General features: G+C 44.8%; 1 long non-coding RNA gene across 1 annotated transcript; it reads right to left on the bottom strand.

Annotated features, from left to right (window-relative positions):
* Nucleotides 1–19,985: 19,985 nt before the first annotated feature.
* Nucleotides 19,986–21,029, bottom strand: LOC136356795 (uncharacterized). The gene is made up of 4 exons (XR_010741789.1): nt 20,694–21,029; nt 20,537–20,609; nt 20,344–20,442; nt 19,986–20,264 (listed from the first exon to the last, which is right to left on the bottom strand). It is a non-coding gene; the product is annotated as an uncharacterized lncRNA (long non-coding RNA).
* Between the last annotated feature and the right edge of the window lie 544 nt (nt 21,030–21,573).

Below are 21,573 nucleotides of genomic sequence, written 5' to 3'. Positions count from 1 at the left end.
GAGATCCCCTTAACACATCCAACTCTCCCCTTCATTTCACAGGTGCCAATCCACTCCACTGTGTTAACAAAGAAATCACTTGATGAGGCGAGTTAATTACATTTGAAAGCAGTTTATTATTAAAAATCCAATTATTCCTCACAATCCACAAACTCCAAAAGCAAGCAGTAAAAATAGTTAACCACACAGAATTCTTTCCACCCTTCAAACGAATAAAATCTAAAAGATCAGATCTACAAACAGGGATCTTATCCCTGTGAAAAGCATCTCTCAGACAACGCCATGTTGGACCGAACAGCAAGAACTAAGCCAACCAGAGGGGGTTGAATGGTTGATGTACCCAAAAACCAAAACTTTTAGCGGAATTAAAAGTTACCCTCAATTTCGATGACACGCGGTTTGACCGGAGTAGATGCGCCGGTCTGACCGCCTGGAAACCGTCGGTCTGACCGGCCGAGATTGTTTCTCCGGTCTGACCGCCGAGATCAACTGCCATCACCTGAAGCCGCCACCGGTCTGACCGCCGCGATGCCACCGGTCCGACCGGTGATGTTTCACAGGTTAGAACGCCGAACCCGAAAAAACACAAATCGAAGAACTCTTGATGTAGATGACAACTTTATTACTTCTCTCTGTATTTACAAAGTACAACAACAGCACTCCTCACGAAAATCTCGACTAAACTCGAAACCCTAACTATTCTCTCAACTCAATGCTCTCAAAAGCGATACCGGGAAGCCACACCCTCCCTCTCTATTTATACATGAGGTAGGCATCCTAAACCAACAAACCAAACTCATACAAGAAACCAATTTTGCAAACTCCAATCATACCAAATTTGGACTCCTTCCAAATTCGACTCCGCATCCCATACGCACACAATATCTCACTCGTATGACATATGGAATCTTCACTAACCACGTGCATTTGATCTTTGGCCTAAGTATCACGCGTGATATCTGACCATGCAGACATCACCTTATCTACAAGTTGACTCCCAATCCATCACCGGCAATACTCTCCCGAGGCATTAAGATACCTACACATGAATCAAATAAAAGAAACCATATTTAGAGACCAAGCTATCTCCAACTTGACTCATTGTTAGCAAAAAAACAGTATTACATACGCATATTATCCATTAGAAGCCATAAACATGAACTATCCACGGATATCCAACGAAAAAACCTGAAACCAGAATCGGCCGGTCAGACCGCGGACTGGCCGGTCTGACCGCTCGATACACGCCGGTCTGGTCGGCAACCACTGTCCGGTCTGACCGGACCAAATCTCCAGCAGTACCTGTTCATCGCCTGCAATTATATTCTTTAGGATAGTTTAAGCTGTTAAACCTGGGGTTTGTTTCTAAAACTATATAATTAATGGATCATGTGTTAAATTTTTATTGTTGTCAGCATAACTGATAGCAAGAGAAAATAAAAGAAGAGCAAGGTAAAAATTTTGATAAAAGTAAAACACTCCTTTGTTCGTGTTATTTATATCTCGAGAGGTGTGGGAGTGTGGCATAAGAGAAATGTCCAACTAAAAATCCAAGAGTTCAATGATGACTTACTGAATGTATGCCTTGCAGCTACAGTCCTGAGTAATGAGTCTATCAAGACAGGACATACCACAAAACAAAGTTATGAGAAGCTTATACAGAGTATGGCACAAATTCAACACAAAGTGGCGGCAAGCTTGCTGAGAAAAGCCTTCAAGGCACCAATGTGCAGTATCTGTAGTCCGTATACTCTGCATAGCACATACCGTACCAGATTAGTTGTCACATTCTAACTCCCTGCATTTGTATACGATGATCATGATAAAAATATCACTTTTGCATCTGTATTTTTCTCCGAAGTACTTTGTAGACAAAAATTAAGGATCCAACCAATATCTGGCTAATTTTTGATGGCATATAAGAAAACCAATGAACTTACAATAGCCTATATGATTTTTTTCTCTATATACATGCTGAAGGAACGTCTTCACAATGACGTCCCAAGTTACACCAACACTTTAGCATTAGTAAAACAACAAACAAATTGATTTTTTCATCCTCGTCATGCCAGCTTATTGTAAGAGCAATATCACACTCTGAGGAGGTGCCATATTTTTTTACAGAGACTTTCTAAGGTGCTTTGGAGGCACTATAGCCGTTCATAGCTGGTAATCTAACGATCTATAATAAAAGATAGATATGGGAAGGTACAAAAATGTGGGACAGGTATTTAAGTAAAAAAAAAGATGGAGGGTTATATAGGTAATTTTGTATGTGAGATCAAATTAGAAGGCAACGGCCGGTTCTAACAAACTACTGAGATAAACTTGGTAACTGTGCTTGATATTAGGTAACCAGAGATCAACTAGCAGTACAATTAATTAGCGACGTCGAACTTTGTAATCTTGCGTAAGACTTATTTGTAAATAAAAACATAGTCATATAACTAAGCTTGATCAAAACAAGAACCAAGTACAAATATTCTGAAAGGAGATAATTGACATGCATATGCCTCTTATCTTTATGGATTACAGAAGAGAAGTTATGAATGGTCCTATTGTAAGTAATGCTTTTAGGGTGAAAGAACATATTGCTCTTAATTTATTTGTAGGAAATTGTACGCAAATACCACCGAAACATAGCAATGCCAAGCAGTCGATTACCATCTTACTCCATGGAAAAATCAATTGGCAAGGAGAGCAAGTTAACGAATGATAATTACTGAACCGTCTAAAAGAATTACTACTAAACTGCCTGTGTTTACGTTATTCTCTATTTCCAAATTTACCCTTTTTAAATCAACGGTGGATTTGAAGTAGGGTGGAAGGTACCTCCTATACCTCTCAAGCACCCTAAAAGCCCTTTTTTATATTAATTTATAGTACTAGTCTATAGCACTGGATGTGATTTTACGGTACTTGAAGAAGTGCTAAAAAGTATCACGCCATTAATTGTTATTTTAGGATACCTCTCTTAAAACTTTAATACTTAGAGGCATATCAGAAACCAAAAAGAAATGTTTGAACTTATAGACAGTTTTAGCTCTTTTTAGGTTCATCTTAAAGGGCAAAATAACTCATGTTACCTTACAGGTAATGCAAATTAATACTAGAATGTGTTACCTTGTTATAAACTTGACCTATTGTAAAAACCTCCACAGAGTATAAGTAGCCCTACGAATAGGAATGCCTCATGCTAGCCTATAGATTTTGCCTCGTGCTGACTATATATGTTTTAATTTCTATGTATGAAGCGTGCAAATATTAGTACTAGGTGGTAAGACTAGGAGGCATCGGAAATCCCGACACCACTATATTTGACAGGGCATCTTCAGACGAATTTTTTTCATTTTTAAATTTTTTTAAAAAAATATTTACAGAAATAATCTATCGTCGCAAAAATTTACAATAATAAACCCTGCCGCCCTAGTGGAGGGCGGCAAGCTGACATGGCAGACGACAGCTCGACGGCGCCGTGTGCGCATTTTGCGCTTTGGTCCTTGCCGCCCTTACAGTGGGCGGCAAGGGGCGAAATGCAATTTGCCCAGCTGGAAAGAAGCATTTGGCTGGTTTTTTTGCATCTAGGTCCCTTGCCTCCCTCCTAGAGGGCGGCAAGGGACCTAGATGCAAAAAAACCAAGTCAAATGTTTCTTTCCAGCTATGTTGATAATGGCCCTTCCCGGGCTGGCTTTTTGCGTGGAGGCCCCTTGCAGCCCTGGCAGTGGGCGGCAAGGGTGTTAATGAAAAAAATTCAACTTTTTCAATCGGCCGTCACCGCCCGTCGAGCCGCCGTCTGCCACGTCAGCTTGCCGCCCTCCACTAGGGCGGCAGGGTCTATTTTTGTAAATTTTTCCAACGATAGATTATTTCTGTAATTTTTTTAAAAAAAAAATTTAAAAATGAAAAAAATTCATCTTCAGACCTTCCAGCTTCAGCTAGTTTCAATATTTGGGCCAGCTTTAATTGGTTGTAGTTGGCCCAACACCAGTGTAGGTTATAGGCCCATAAACTTTTTCAGGATAAACACGAAACGCTGCTTGGATGAGCCATAACCTATTAAATTTACGAGTATTTTTGGCCATTCCAACGGAAAAGTAATATGGGAGGCCACACTTTTTTTTTCTGACAATTATCGGGCTCGGCCTGCTCGATGCCTCTCTCGCTCGTGTGGGAGAACGGTGCCACGGAGTGTGCAGCATTGAGCGTTGCTGCCGCCAGCTTTGCTCGCCACCCTCGCGCGTACACCGTCCGCCACAGCGCCGGCCATCCATATCATAGGGCGTCGATCTGAACCGCCAAGCCGCCAAGGCTTCCACCGAGCTTCGATCTGCAGCATAGCCGTCTGTCATTGATCTGTGCCCCCACCCACAGCGCTCCTCTCCTCCTCTCTCCTCCACAAGGGCCTCCTCTTTACTGTGCTCCCCTTCAACCCCCTAGATCAGCTGTGCTTCTGCAGCAACAAGGTGAGGAACTCCTCCCTCCCACACTCTCTCTGGTTTGTGCTGAACTTTTGGCAGGCTCAGCGAATTCAGACAGAACATCAATGTGTTAGGGAAAATATTGGTTAGGTGACAATTAGTATTCATTCTAGTATGGAACGATGACAAGAATGTGCTTAACTCCTTCAATGTATTACTGTTGAATGTCCTGAATTCCGATGGGTGATCAAAGAACATTATGTTTTCAGCCTACATTATTGTTGCAGTGTAAGCAAATGCTGCCTGATAATATTGCCCTGTTAGATTTGCAATTATGTGTCTAATTGAGACATATTTTTAGTTATCAGCTCATAATTATACAATATTCTTATTATGTTCATAAATTGTAGCCTGCATTTAGATCATGAAATACTTGATTGCTTGTGTTTCAGTTTTGTGATACCTATAATGTTCAGATCAGTATCAAGAAATCAGCATTTTAGTTTCTGGGTTTCTGAGGAGTAGTGCAAAATACAATTTCAAACCTGGCAGCATTTTGACACTCAGCTTGTGATGTACTATTGCAGGATAGATACTGTAACCTGTCAACGTAGAGGAACATGTGTTTGAAGACATGTTAGACGATGATTTGGCCACTCCATTTCAGGATATATAGAGTAATATTTTAGTATTATGTGCTAAGTGGGGTCTTTTCTTTTCAACCTTTCATGCATCCTATGAAATGAGCTTGATTTCTTATTTGTGGTATGCAATTTAGTTTCAACTTTGGTGTGTAACAATCACCACTCTGATGTTGTTTAGTTGTCTCCATACGTAATAATTCCACCAAAATGTGGTCATATTTCACTTCTAATTTCTTGTATGTGATATACCGTGTATCTATCTTTAAAATAACACGACTACCTTGAAAGCATATAATGTGTTGTGACGATGAATTAAAGATGGTGACATTAATTCCTTCATGTGTATGTTTGTCCCTATAATTCCATAGTAATTCCCATGTGGAGCACAATTGCTAATCAAGTGCAGAAAGTACCAACCACTATGAGAGCTAATTAAAGAGCATTATTTGTACTCTGGTTATCCGAGCAAAACATGGTACGCTAGCTTATAAGTGATTCCATATATATATATAGAGAGAGATGGGGTGTATGCGTAGCATGGCTGCATCGAGCCTCTGCAGAGAATATATATATATACATACTCAACACCATCCAATAGTCCTGCAATACTTCAAATTATCAGTTGCAATGGCAGCATGCAACATCCTATTATATGTTATCGCCTGGTGAAAAATGGTGGGACTAGGATGCTTCGGAGAACACAACCTACTCTTCAAAAAAGTTTGTACGAATACAACAACCATTTACTGCTGGATGGATCGAACCTTTTCCTGTATTACAGTGTAGTGTAGGCTCAGGAGTGGTTTTATCTTATGTCAAGACTTAGAAATTCACCCTCGAACAAGTGATTTCTGCACCGCCGTTGAGGTGCGCATTCTGTGTGGCAGTAGGTATGCTCTAGCTGTCCACGTCATGATGAGCAGCACATAAGGAACATGGTTGAACTTAGAGTGGTATATAGGGACTTTTCTCTATGAGAGGTTTACGGTTCATCATGTGGTACCTCAAGGTACTGGTACCCCCGGTACCAAATGAAATCTAGCCGTTTAATTAGGATGGGCACAATTGGAAACTAACTGGGCAGCGGCAGAGGACCCGTGACATGCGATGATACGTGCGCTTGTCTATCAGCGCTGCAATTTAATCGCATGCCGACACGAGTTGGTCATATGCGCAGCAGTCTCTTGGCCATCACTGCCAAATCCTCGATCCAACGCCATCCTGTCCAGCGCTGAGCACAGAAAACGCCGCCACTAAGGCCATGTACAACGCATGGCTCTGGCTTGTGGTCTCACAGCTCCACGTTGGAGTTGAGCCGAGCTGGCACCCGCGCTTTGTAGCACCCGTTCCGTCGTGGCGCCTAGCGGGAAAACTATCTCCTAAAAACTCTATTTGCGAAATCTGTTTCTTTGCTTGTTGTCTAGTGTCCGTGCCGTCCTAGATCTCAAATCCCCGATCTATCGTCAAAGTTCAATCCCGAATCCAAATCCTTCCCAAATCAAATCCCTCCGCAAAAGTCTGTTTCGCCTCCCTCGGGTTCGATGGGCCGAATCCCTCTCGGCCCATCTCCCCCTCCCTCCCCGGCGCCCTCTCTCCCTCCCTCCTCCGCTCTGCCCTCGCTCCGCGCGCGCGTGCGCGAGAGCCGCGTGGTGGCCGCCCGTGCCGCGCCTGCGCCGTCTGCGCCATCCGGCCCCGCTGCCCTGCCGCGCAGCCGCTCGGCCCCGCGAGCCAGCGCGCGTGCCTGAGCCGCGCCGCTCAAACCGCCGCGTCGTCCGTTGCTTCCGGCGCGCGCGCGCCGTGGTGGCCGACCGCCTGGTCGCCGCCGCCGTCAGCCTCTGCCGCGCCTGCCCGCGCCTGCCGCCCGTGTCGTCGCGTCGCTCCAAACCGCCCCGCCGTCATCGCCGTCGTCATCGCCCGGCCCCCGCCACTCCGCGCACAAGCTGCCAAGGGACGGAGGCAGAGCTCCTCCTCCCTCTGCCGCGTCGCCCCCGCTCCCTCCTCCTTTTCCCAAAGAGGCAAGGGACAAGCCCCCTTTTCTCTCCCTCTTTTCCCCTTTTTCCTCCCGCCGGCGTCATCCACCACCCTCCTCCCTGTCTCCGCTTTGGCCGCGACCGCCGAGCGCTAGCCCTCTCCTTTGACCGCCTTAGGTCGGTTCCCAAACCGACATTGTCGCCCCTATAAACCCAAGCTTCCCCCTTTCCTTTCCTCTCCCATTCGCCTCCACGCCATTGCCGCCGCCTCCCGTGCTCTGTTCGCCGTCGCCGTTCGTCGTTGCGCGTGTCGGAGGAGCCGACACGAGCAAGGACGCGGAAGGGGACTCCGGGCGCGCCCTCTCCTTCCTCTTCCCCGTCCCGAGGCCGGAGAGATTACTCCCGCGCCGTCGGCCTCTCGTCACTGCGCCCGCCCGCACGGTAGTGCATCTCCCCGTTCTCCCTCCTCGCTCCATCTCCTCCCCTTAGACTCGGGTAGTAGCTTGAGTAGCCTCCCCGTAGCTAGCCGGCGCCGCCCCGACCGTTGCCGCCGCTCGCCGTGTGCTCGCCGCCGTCGCCGCCCGAGCTCGGAAGCGCCGCTCGTCGCCGGCCTCGCTCGGCGCAACTCCGCCCAATCCAATGCTAGCATCGGATTCCCATAGCCTCGTAGATGCTCTCGCCGCCGGGAATCGGCCCCTCGTGACCTTGTCGCCGTTTCCCCCTTTTTCCGCCGCCGGTTGCCGCCGCCGCAATCCGCCGCCGTCGAGCTCCCTCCGGCGAATCCGAGCCGTTGGCTCGTCTCCCCTCGTCCTGTGCAACCACCCGGTGTGCTCGCTTTCGCCTGTATCGCTGTGGTTCGCTCCGCCGCTTGCCGCTGTCGTCCGCCATCCGTTCCGGCCGGCGTCGTCGTCTACCTCCCGCCGGCCCGCGTGGCAGCCACGTAGGCGCCACGTCGGCGCCAGCTCGGCCAAGACCGGGTCGAGCCGACCCCGGTCAGCCCCTCCCCGTGCGCGCGTTCCACCGCGAGCCGTGAGGCTGCGCGTGGGCCCGCCGCATCCGCGTCCACCGCGAACCGCGCGCGTGCACCGCGTCCCTCCCCCGCCCGCGCGTGTGCGCCGTGTGCTCGCTCCGCACGGTGAACCGTGTCACCGACAAGCGGGTCCCACCCGGGACCACGCGAGGTGAGCCCGGACCACCGGCTCTCTCTCTCCTCCCCTCCCGCGAGAGCGTGCCTTGGGCCGGCCGGCCCATTTAGCTCGGCCGAGCCGCCCCTTTTCTCTCGGGCCGCGCCCTAGCCGCCCGAGGAAAGTCTAATTTCCCTCCCTCTTTTCTTTTCTTTTCTTTTCTTTTCCAAAAAGGATTTAATTAAATCCTTTTCCTTTAGACCAAAAATCCAATAATCTTAGAAATTCAATATCTTCCCAACCGTAAGTCCGTTTGACTCCGTTCGACTTCCAAAATTCCTCAAATCTCGAGATCTATCTAATGGCACGCTTAGAGGTCATTAATAGGGCTTTATTTTCGCCGTTTGTTGAGTTGTCCCGTTTCGCGTGTAGTTTCGGAGCCCGAAGACCCGCAGTGCGAGGATTTCGAGGATCAAGCTCAAGATCTCGAGCAAGGCAAGCCACCTTTGAACATCTTGAGCCTATATTTGAATTTAATTATGTTGCTTGAAAAATATTATGCATTGATAGGATCGCACTTAATCTGTTTGTCCCGTCTACAAGGCAGATTGGCGGACCTACCTAGTTTGTTGCATCTGATCCTTCCTTTGTTAATTGTTATACCATATTCCCTTGTAACCATCTAGTTGCGCCTCGATATTCGTGCACTCTGTGCGAGTATCGACGGTCGCCTTCAAACTTAAAATCTGAGTAACTTCTTGGGTAAAACTTGGGTTTTACAAAAGACTTGGAAAACCCGACACCTGGGTCGGTGCTTGCGAACCAAATGAATTTCCAAAACCGCGGACCGGGGAACGTACCGGGTGTACGGTTTCCCGCTCTTGCACTTAAGGACCGTTTCCTTGGAATTTCATCCGAACATAAGACAAGTACGACCACATGGGTGGAATGGGACACCCCTGGCTGAGTAACTAGCTTATCAGGGGAGCCTTGATGCCAAGAGACATGTGGATTCGCCGGGGTGGTGTCGGGGAGGACCCCTGGGCTTCCTGGCGCAGTATGGTCTGGGACCTAACCTGTTGTTGGTCTGGGACCCCTCTCGTCGGCATATGGTAAACCTGTGTCGGCTTGGGAAATGCCTTGTCATGAAAGCTTGGAGGTCTCCCGACGTGGCTGATCCCCACGGGCTGGGTGATCCGGGTTAGTAATGTCGTGTGGGTAAAGTGTACCCCCCTCTGCAGAGGTTAACAAACTGTTCGAACAGTCGTGCCCACGGTCATGGGCGGATGTGAGGTGATTCCTAGCGTAGTTTTGTTTGACTACTGCCTTGTGAAATTGCTGTTGTGAAAAGGGGATCGTTGTTTGGAAAATCTGCAGCTGATGGGATCAGCTAGGCCCGGGTGGCCGTTTGAAAGTTGTTGGCCCGGGTGGCCGTTTGAAAGTTGTTGGCCGGGTGCCAATCTTGAACAATTCTAAAGACTGATACATTGCACATACTCCGACCGGACGAGACGCACTGTCTCATCCGTGTCGTTTGAGAAGCACTCACTTAGTTGTTTTCAAAAAAGAGTTCAAATAAAATCAATTGCAAAAACAACAGCCTTTCCTTAAAGCCTGCATTAAACACTTATTTCCCATGGCTTGCTGAGTACTCCCGTACTCACCCTTGCTCTATATAAATAATCCCCCCCAGTTGCTGAAGAAGATGAAGCGGATCCTGCTGAAGAGGAGTTCTTCCAGGAGCAAGCCGGCTACGATGAGTTTTAGGGTTTCGGCCTAGTTCCCAAGTCGCGCCTGTGTTGTTTGGTCCAAGTCCTAGCTTCCGCTTCCCTTTTGTAATGCAGTTGTGAGCTCGGGATCTGTCCGCAGCCCAACATGACTGTACCTCTACTCTATAATAAAGAGACCTCTGTTGCTGTGATAATCTGTCTTCCTGTGATACCAGCACTATTTCCTGGGACTGGTATCGATTAACAGGTTAATTTGGAGCGTCACGGGCTAGTTCCGGTTGGTACTAGTTCGGGGCGTGACACGCTTGTGGTTTCAAAGGCTGGTAGCGAGCTTGCAGAGGAACCGATCGAAGTGTCGCGCCTAGGTAAAGCCACGCGTTGGAGGAGTCGGAGTCCCGCTCGTCGCCTCGTACGGTCGGTCTCCCCGTGCACCTACCCCAAATACCCATCTCGCCATGGTTGTTATCACCACTCATGTCGCCTCGCTAGATCCACCACCACCGCTGCTCCCCGCCGCCGCCAGATCCGCCGCCGTTGCCGTCCGATCTGCCGCCGCAGCCACCATCGTGGGATTCGGTGCCGCCGCCGCGAGGATCCGCTGACGCTTGTGAAGAAGGGGAGGAGGAGAGGAACCGCCGCCGTTGCCGCACTAACAGGGACGGAGGAAAGAGAGCCCAACGACGGTGGTCGGAGAGGAAGCTCGCCGGATCTGTGGACCTCTCCGACGGTCGACTTCGCCAGATGTAGCAAGCACGAGGCTGGATCCGTGCCGCCTAGCTCGCTCTCATTGCCGGAGAGCTCGAACGACATCGGTCCTGGCTCCCTTTGCCTTGCATAGAGAGAAGGAGAGGGGAGATGGGGAGCTCGCATGGCGTGAGAGGGCCTGGGAGGGGAGGGCTCTCGCCGGCAAGCTCGCGGGGAGTGGATGGATCTCGTCGGTGGGGTGGACTGAGAAGAGAAGGTGGAGAAGATCTCTCTGTGGAGAAGAAATCGAAGAGAGAGTGAGAGAGAGGGGGATAAAAAAGAGGGGGATGGAAGAGGCTGACAGTGGGTCACAAGATGTTTAGGGGTGTACATTTACTTTACTTCTTTTGGTTACTATAGGGTTCAAAATAAAAAGTTCAAATAGGTTTGATAATAAGATACATGCAAGGGCTGACATATAAATAGATAGGGTCTGAAATGCAAAATACCTTTTGGAGTGGTTTTCACTGTGGGTAGTGTGATCTTTACGTGGTTCTATCCAACGTGGTGTATTGAGACCGCTGGGGCTTGTGGCCTCTATTGTACATGCCCTAAGCCGAGAGGACGAATAGCCTCTGTCTGCATCAGCACAGAGCAGCACTCTAGCACACTTGCTGGTCATGCAGCGAGCGTTGTTGAATTCAAAGTGAGAGGAGCAAGGTGGAAAAAGCCAAAGAAGAAATTGGAGGGACACGCATAAACAAATCTGACAAATTCACGGTTCAAGAACTTACCAACCCTACCTGCCAACTTTGTCATCCAATTAAAGTTACGAAGTACTAAATCACGGGAACTGCTATCGATCAACTTCTTTAGAGACAACAATACATTAAATTTTTCGAGAACAAACAAGCAATCACAAAAATGTTAATCGGAATAACATCCATACACATCCACATAAGTCAGAAGAAGTTAAAAAAAACACCAAATGGCTTCACATCTGTCTCCTAACAGCCTAAATCCTCCCAAAGACAGCTTCAGCTCCGACCCAATTGGGTGTGTTCGGAATCCCTCTTTCCCAACTCTCTACTCTCGTTTTCCACGCGCACGCTTTTCAAACTGTTAAACGGTGCGTTTTTTATAAAAAGTTTATGTACGAAAGTTGCTTAAAAATCATATTGATCCCTTTTAAAAAGATATTTAGTAAATACTTAATTAATCACATGCTAATGGACCACTCCGTTTTCCGTGCTTACTATTTGGGTTGGGAACCCAAACTTGCAAACAGAGAGAAGAGGGGCTTCAGCGCTCCACTATGAGACAAAGAAGAGTGATTCTCAGCGTGTCATTTCCAATAATACAAAGAAACCAATGTCGAGGAGCAAAAATTGTTTTCACATGCCAAAAATAAAAATTCACATGCCCAACCAAGACTGACAAATTCCAGGCCATGATCTTACCATTACCAACCCTCCTTCATTCTTGATGGGTCGAGCGGACCATGTAGGAGGAAGGAAGCAACAGCATCGTTGGGAGGAGACCACAGCCGTGCGAAGAAGTGGGAGGAGGCTAGGAAGTAGAGTCGGCATCCCCATATCAGCCTATACCATCTCCAAAGGTCACCACTGCCCATACGCTGCATCTGCAGTGCTGAGCTTGTCGCCTCTTCGTCATGCTCGTTGCTGGCCCACCCACGAAGGAGATCCGCAGCGGCCGAATCTGGCCGGAGGTGGGAAAAGAAAGTTTGGATGCAGCGACATAAGTGGAGGCGTCCGACATCTCCAGCCGGCGAGACTGGCTGCGCTCCCGTGCGTTGGGGGAAGGGGATCGGGAGGAGAGAGATTGTCGGCGTTGGGAGGAGAGAGATTCCATGCAAAAATCCTATTTTGCTTTCCCTTTTGTTCAATTCACACTGACGAAGCAGAAAGTACCCCGCACGGGATTCCTATACCTTGTGGTGCCTAGGATTGTGGACTGTTAGATATGGTTGAATGGATGGTTCTGACTCTAGTACCGGGAGGTACCAAAAACTATGTTGGACGGTAAGAAATTTCTCTCTATATTAATGTACCGCTTGAAGGAACATGTAACTGTTCCAAGGTAAACCAACACTTTATATATATAGGTTTATTACTAGAATTGCATTCGAATCGACATATGGTTCTCATCATGCCTCGTACCATCAGTGCAACAAAAAACAATTGGGGTGGATAATGGTTATGGAATTTTTGAGATCAGCTTATGAGTCTTAGCTTGTTAGCACAGTAAGATTCTCACCGTGTAGAAGAATTTGGAAGAGTTGGACATCCTTGCGGTCCAAGTCCTTTATATGGCTTGCGATTAATAACCACTGCTGGAGGGCCGATCGCATAGCTAAGCGAGGACTGGAGCATCTCACTGCTTCTCTGTTTATGATCAGGCTGAAGAATTTATTAATCACATCCCAGTCTGATATGCGTTTTCTCGATAAGTGTGATCTCTAATTCTCCTAAGGTTGAGCTGATTCCCGTTTCTCCAAGTCAAGATTTCACTCACTTCTACCGTTGGTGCTAAGGTAGTAAGAGGTTTTGACAAGACTTCCAAAAAATGGCTCAATTCAATTATCATTTTGGTGGCTTGGAAAATCTTAAAACAAAGAAACGATTGTATGTTTAACAACACTAATTGTAAGATTGGTGAGTTCATTAGTAGATCGCTAACCCCGATTAGGTGAGGCTGTTTTAGTTGTTTTTTCATTTAAACGTAAGTCACGTACGTTTGTAGGGTGAGGGGGGCCTTGTAAAAATAATAGCGGTTGATCAGTGAAGCATTTTTCCATGCTAGTTTATCGTAAGAGTAATATCATAGTTTCTGAGTAGATACCTGTCTGAGTAAATTTTCTAGAGTTTTTTTTATCCTAAACTTTCGATTTCTGTACCATTAAATAATTATGCTATTACTAGAGCAGGGGCGGAGGGGATTTTTTTTTTATTTTTTTTCAGCATGAATGAACCAGAGATGAGACGAACAGAAAGACTCTCTGCGCAAGCCAAGCCAATCACATGGCTTTTGTGGTTTACTTTGTAGGTGCTAATACAAGTTACCGTGTACAATATAGTTATAATGTAATTACACTCTAATATACTATTATGATATTTAAATATTTTTCATAACAAAACTATCAAATGTTATATAGCTACTCCCATAGAAAAAAGCTCCTCATGCTATAAGTAGCCATGAGGAATGCCTCATGCTACCCTCTATATTTTGCCTCATGCTCATGTTATACATACATTGCATGCTATGTATGCCATGTGCAACTATTGGTAGTAGCAGGTAGTAGGAGTTGGAGGCATGGGAGAACCGGGCAGCACGATGTTCACCATAGCATCTTCGAACTTCCCCCCTGCAGCTAGCCAGAAAATTCCGTGCTGAATGCCCACCTGCAGCCGTGGATGTTGCGGCTACACGGTAAGTTTGCTAAAAACATCAATCCATCCTCGCAGCAGCGAGCACAGTTTGTGGGGTCAAATTAAGCGCTGTGTGCTGACCATTCCTATGTATGTCGCAGTTGTCTCCGTGTGCGTCTCTTACACCCGGTGAGCGGCAGTGCAGCTAAGGTATACGCGGATGATGAAGATGGCGCACGAGGGCAAGCAAACAAGGTCACGACGTAAACCTCTGCGAGTATAAAAAGTCAACGACGTCAAATATTTAGGGACGGAGAGAGTATAAATTGCGACCAAGCATGCCTGCCTGCCTACAGATTCGAAGAACATGCATGGCCAGAGGTGATTATATAAATTACCACACTACAGAAGATTTAATGCCAGCGAATTTGGAGAATCTTTTCTATACTGGCACCTGGTGTCTCACAACTATCTTTAGATTAGGACTAGGAGGCATCAGAGAGAACAATAGTGTATTCCTGATGAAGCTATCTTCAGATTCACATTGTTCAACCAAAAGAAACCTCTTGAGTACCATGTCACTTACCCTAGACGTTGCAGTTGCAAAGTTAGGTTCAGCCCTGACATAATATCCTCCCGTGAAATCATCGACTTAGCTGCCTCACTGGATACGGCCCTACCAAAACAACGGCGACACAAGGCTGTGTATATTCGTTGTCACAAGCAGCATTCGTCTAGGTGGTGCAGGAGTGGTGCCATATATCTTCAAGTAACTTCCTGCCCTTCTCTATGTGTGCTCAAGGCTTGGAAGTTGGAACAATGTGACTGTCACATTGTGACAGGTGCTCATCGACTGCTACCATATACTGAAATTTTGAAGAGCATTTGAATGTGAATAATGGGGTTGTTCAAATATTTGAATGCTTCTTGGGTTTATGAATTTTCGTGTCATTACTGGATGCTTGGGCCAAAATTTCACATATAAGTGACAGAGAAAATTATTATCTGTTAAGACCTAGTTCGGTTAATTCCTTCCCTTATACGTAATGAAGGGGATTACTAATTCCACAATTATATCAAGGTAGGCAATTATAATCCCCTGATTCCTTCCAATCATTTTCTTGTAGAGATGAGCTGAACAAACCCACAAGGAAACATAGTCCCCTTTCATACAGCATGCCCTCACGCTGAACGATGAATAGTGTTTGCTTGTATATATTAGGTTGAGGTCATCTTTTGGTCTAATGTAAGGTTTATGTGTATGTTGTAAGGGTTATTACCCTCTCCTTTCTTCTTATTATTATAACGATACGCAGCTTTCCTGCATGTACGACGAAAAAAAAAAAGAACATACTCCCCTATTTGTGTTTTTTTTATTCAGAGTCTCATATCACAAGAGAAAGATCTAACCACACTAGTTCAGTCATCATCTTATGCCTCGGTATAGAATGAGCAGAGATGATCAGTAAAAAGGACGTACGGTACCTCAAATAATATCCTTCAAGACACTGCCATATTCTAAATGAGATTAGCTAACATGTTCTAAACCCCAGCATTGTCTCCTCTTATTGTACAGATTTTGCATTGGTGGTTTCTTATTTTCTTCCTCTGGTTTTGTACACTAGAATCTCTCCTCATTCTTGGTCACAATTGATTTTGACTTTTCTCTAATTAACATTTCTAAGAAGATCAATGCATGTACTCTTAATATTGAAAAGCAATAAGTTAATGCGGATGGTGATTCACAAAGGTTTCTTCCCACATACCTCTTCCAGCTAGATGAACTAAACGTCAACACGTAGTATATCGTAATGTTCGCCTAGGCATGATAACATACTCACTATAAAAAACAATTTTTTACAGATGCACCCCCTATTTAATAGCAGGCTAGCTAAAATAATGTCTGCATGTAAAAAGATTTCGATGGTGTTCAGTTAAGGCCTGGTAAAATAATGCCAGCATGTAAAAAGATTTCGATGGTGTTCAATTAAGGTTTGCGTGTGAAAGCCTATTTTCGCAGGCGGGTGTCTTAATAGGCCCATTTGTGAAAATAGTCTATTTAGTGGGGTTGACCCCCACTAAGTCAGCAATTTTATCTTTTGTCCAATCTTAACACAAATATGTGCAAGTTTTTTTTGCATGTTCCTAAAAATATCAGAAATGAAAAAAAATATATCTTTAAATTTAAAAGTATTGTGACTTTATTGGGTACATCTTTATCGGAAAAATTACTCTTAACATTACGGGTGTTGCAAATTAATTAATATTGGAGTAATTTCTCTCCCAATCTATTTCCAACTATTGTAAAAGGCTCCTCACGCTATAAGTAGCCATGAGAAATGCCCCATGCTAGCCTACTGTATTAATTTTCCTCATGCGTATAATATACTTTTTACATGGTAGGTATGTATTGTACATGTCGTAGTAGTAGTAGCGGCCAGTAGGTATTAGGACTAGGAAGCATCGGAGAACACGGCACCACAAATCTAGACATAGCATCTTGAGAACACGCCCCTCTAGCTAGCGTGAGTGTTCCGTTCAGTATGGTAGCAGCCGTGGATGTTGCGATGGAACATCATGTTCCTCCATCGCAGCGAGCTCTCCAGTGCGGCGCGGCGAGCTGCAGGCGATTCCTGAACCGCAGTGAGCTCGGCGTCTCGCCTTCACCCGAGCGCCACACGGCATGATGGGCAGCACGGCGAGTTACACTGTAACGAAGGTACTCACATGCTGCCCATCATGAACGACTCGGGTTGGCCGGCCTCAGGTGACGAGTCTTGGCTAGCACCTCGCCGGTGCCATATTGCCTTGTGGAGTTTGATTAACTCTACACCTGTAACAATGGAGATGCCTGGATGAAGTACATAGTTTAGTGGTGACAAAAGAGAGGAGTCAGAGATCAACTTATAGAATCTAGAGTGAATATATTATTTTCACTGATGGTGCTCTGTTGAAGCATCAATTGTTTACAGTCCATGATCTGGCCTTTTCAGGTTTATCTTAAGTAGAAAAAAAGGGAAATACACTAGAAATTCATATATGACCTGTCTCAAATTGAAATATCCAACATAGATAGCTGCAGAATATGGGAAAATGCAGAAATTGATACTCATTACATACTACCAGAAATGTAGAAAAATGCAAAAAAGCAAAATATCTATTGCCTTCATCTCACTATAAAAAAAAGTCTTTTTCTTACGGCCATTTTATATTTTTGCTGGTGGCCAGTCCAACCGCTAGCAACCAAAGGTCAATGAAAACAGGAGTATTTTCACAAGTGGCGATAAGCCGCTTGCGAAAATATATTTACGCTACTGGGGACATAAAGAGGACCATCAGTGAAAATCCCTCACTATATCCAAAATCATCCACCCCAAATCCAAAATCCTCTGTCACCCTAATCCATTCACAAATCACAAATTCAGCACAAGTCTCATAATCCATTCAACAAATTCATTCACAAACATTGTAATCCATTCACAAATCACAAATAATACGAACAATATTCATCCCCGAAGGGGGAGGATAGGAGCAGAGTTGGATCAGCCTCTTCACCCCACCATGGCCGCCGACCGAGCTTCACCGCTGGCCCACCGACGTGACTGTCACATTGTGACAGGTGCTCATTTCTCTACCATGCCAGATTATCTGGATGGTGCTACTACTGTAGAGGTGTACGTTGGCTTCAGGCCAAGGCTTAGGTTGAGTTGGGATTGTTGGTTGAGCAAGTGATACCATACAGTCGTCTCGACATCTTGGATGTGATGATTACATTAGTGGTGGACCCTCTAGTTGTGGGGAATGTGCATGTCGCGAGGCATGCCGTATGCGCAACAACAGCTGTCTTGGACGGGAGGGCTGCGGCTTCAAAGACATGATTCAGGAAGGGCCAGTGATCTTTTTCTACATAGTGAGAGAAGCCATGTACTATATTGGCACAATTTCGTAAGAAAAATGTATACATCTAAACAAACTACTAGCAGAAAAAAATTCAGAGGAATTAATCCTGACTGCACTAGTACGCGCTTGAGTACAATTTCGAATCCATCATCTTATTGTCGAATTAAATTGAATGAAAGACACTTCGACTCCTCTCACTATGAGTGTGGAGGAGGGAGGGGATGCCTCATGCATTCCTCTGACTCTTGACAGGGAAGTGAAACCAAATGACCAGCGAATGCGAGAGCAAGAGGAGAGGAGAACTTGGTGCATATCCATGCCATGATCCGTGCGTACGCACTGATGATGATCATAAGCAGCATCACCCACCCAAATGTCTGGTAATTGGTACATATGCAGTATATATGGCATTCTCATATACATGTTGCAGGGGGAACATAAATGCATTTAGTGTAGGGATAGGACTAGGAGGAATCGGAGAACTTGGGAGCAGAATGCCCACTGAGGCATGGTTGGAGTTGTCCCAGCCAACTAGTAAGAAATGATGCACTGTGTTGTTAGCAACTCTGTAAGCTGTTTTCAACTGGCAGCATGTGAGTCTCTACTGTCTGTCTCTACTGGCCGTACTCAAGCTCCATACATGGTCCAACTAGCTGGGCTGGCACGGTGGAGTGCATTTGTTCCCTTCACCGCCGTAATCTCCATGATCTGTGTGGCCATGCATGGAGAAATTGTCCAGCAATAACACTAAAGAAATACTACCTCTATCTTTTTAATATATGACTTTTCAACCAACGTTTGACCATTCATCTTATTTAAAAATTTTGTTCAAATATAAAAATATTTAAGTCATGCTTAACGAACATTTGATGAGAAATTGAGTCATCATAAAATAAATGATAATTACGCAAATTTTTTAATAAGACGAATGGATAAACTTAGTTTTTAAAAAGTCGCGTCATATATTAAAAAAAGAAGTATACGCTCATGTGTAGAGAGGTGCAAAACGGAATTGCAAACCTTAGCCACACCTGACCCAGTTAGCCCCCAACGGAGATATTGCATATGTCCAAGGTCCCATGCAGCTTTGACAAAGAAATCCTATTATACGTAGAGTCTTCAAACAGTGATGGAAGGCCATGCTTCTACGGTGAAGAAAATATCAGCTGCATGCTCTCTGTTTGCTCGCCTTAATAATTAATATTAATTTTGTTATATTATTCGTCCGTGATTTGAAAATCGGAAATTCTATTAGTAGTATAATACTCCCTCTCTGTCCTATAATAAAAAGGATTTTAACTTTTTCTTGTACTGTTTGACCATTCGTCTTATTCAAAAAATTTGTGCAAATATAAAATACGAAAAGTTGTTCTTAAAGTACTTTGGATAATAAAGTAAGTCACAAATAAAATAAATATTAATTCCAAAATTTTTTGAATAAGATGAATGGTCAAACAGTGTAAACAAAAAGTAAAAATCTCTTATATTATGGGACGGAGGGAGTATATGAATTATCGGAACTTGTTTTTTTAGTACACACTAGATATAGTTATTACTAGTCACCTGTGATTATTTGTTTAAAAACACTTCATTCTAACTACTGTTGGCTACGAGTTCCCGTAGCAAGTTACCACTGGTGGAGAAACCCTTTGTAGTCCCGGTTCGTAACCCCCCTTTAGTCCCGGTTTCCAAACCGGGAGTACCAATCCGGGACTAAAGATCGCTATCTTTAGTCCCAGGTGAAATAACCGGGAGTAAAGATCGATCTTTAGTCCCGGTTGGTAACACCAACCGGGACTAAAGATGGCTCAGCCACGTGGCCGGCTGAGCCATCTTTAGTCCCGGTTGGTGTTACCAACCGGGACTAAAGATCGAGCTGACCTTTTTTTTTTTGCATGGCCCTGTTGCTGCATGGTTTATATATATATATATATATATATATATATATATATATATATAAACCATGCATATATATGTTTCAATACATATATATGCATACATATATATATATGTATATATATATATATTATATTATATTATATGTATATACATGCATAATATATATGTATTTATACATATATATGTTATGCAAATGCATATGTATATAGATATATATATGACCAAAATATATTTACATTATAGAAAATGTGTACACATGCATATAGAAACATATGTAGTCATGTATTAATTACAATCCATTATATGTCCTAGCTAGCTAGCTATCATTTCGACGTAGTAGTACTCGCTGCTAGCTCAGAAGCTAAGGACCGGTGAATTGTGTTTCCGTCGTAGTAGAATTCACCCTTGGGATTAAGGATTTCTTCGTTGATGAATCCCATGAGTTGTTCTTGAACCGCCGTGATAAATTCCTTGTGTGTGGTCAGGTTATCCCTCATGCGAATAAACTATATGAATGTATGAAATTGATTAGTAATTAAACAAGAAATCGCTACGTAATGAAATTTTGAATTTATTTGTACGTACATCGAGCTCTCTTGTGGTGATGATTTGGTTTGCAAGGCAGTGGCAATACTCGCACACGTAATAGCCGCACAAGTTATTTCCCTGCTTTTGCTTTGCGCACTACAAATAAATGACAAACAACGAGAGATCTAATTAATATACACTTGTATGTATTTGAATCGGAGAAATATAAATGTAGAGCATGTGTACTCACAGGAAATTTGAACTTCCGCCTAAGTCTTTCTCTCCATTTGCCGCGGACCAAATGACGGAACCGATACCAAGCCCTACATGGAGTTTAAAGCTATGATTCGTAGTAGCAATTAACATAACAAGATTTTCTTAATTAACAAAGGAACTTATGACGGTACCTGTCTATAAGTTCGAAAACCTTGTCAAACGTAGACTCTTTTTTATCCATTGAGTCATATACGTTGACGGTGCAGGCCTCCAGGTCGAAGAGTAAAAGCACCCAGTGGAATCTGCAATGTGCGTGGGATGCATTACATATGAAACACTTAGCAAGTTCGTACGGGAATGAAATTTGGTATGTAGGAAGACAGTAAAATTAAACTAACTCTGTGTTGTATGGCAACAGTATGAACGTCTTGTAATGCTGCGCCTTCAGGAGATGGACGAGATTGTCCTCTGTTTCTTGTGGATATTGGTCGAGCATTGCGACGTTTACTCTCCGAGGGTCGATGAATCCAGTATCGAAAACCCTCTGCCGTCGGGCCCTTTGAATCTCCATTCTACAACGATAAAAGGGAGTATATTATTTTCTATAGTCTACTTATATACAAGGACCTAATTTATTAAAGGAGACGTATAGTAAGAAATCTAACCGAACGATATACTTACAAAATCCAGCAACTCATAATAGAGACGTCGAGGGCGTCCAGCTGGTATAGTTCGTAGATTCCCTTGAAATTGATCCAGAGAATGTCATCTCCTTGCAAGAAGTCCGTGTCCCTGATCCTCGCTCCGATCATCTCTCTACCGGCGGCGCTCATCTCCATGTACAGCTGATGGAACTTGTACATTTGTGTGGGTAGGGACTGCAGCAGCTCAGGCTTGACAAGCGGTTTACCGAGTTCGTACATGTATTTCACTTCCGCCTTTTCGATTGGTGCGACTCCTAGCAATTGATCCGTAGTTAGACCGGTGTCAGTAATAAATTGTTCTATCGTCATTTCTTTACCGGTAACCAACGGCTCGATCTCCTGGTTTGGTTGCTCTCCAAGCTGAGGG

The sequence above is a fragment of the Oryza sativa genome, chromosome 6 (assembly GCF_034140825.1).
Source record: "Oryza sativa Japonica Group chromosome 6, ASM3414082v1".
In the NCBI taxonomy this organism is placed as follows: Eukaryota; Viridiplantae; Streptophyta; class Magnoliopsida; order Poales; family Poaceae; genus Oryza; species Oryza sativa.
This window is presented reverse-complemented; position numbering and strand designations above follow the sequence as displayed.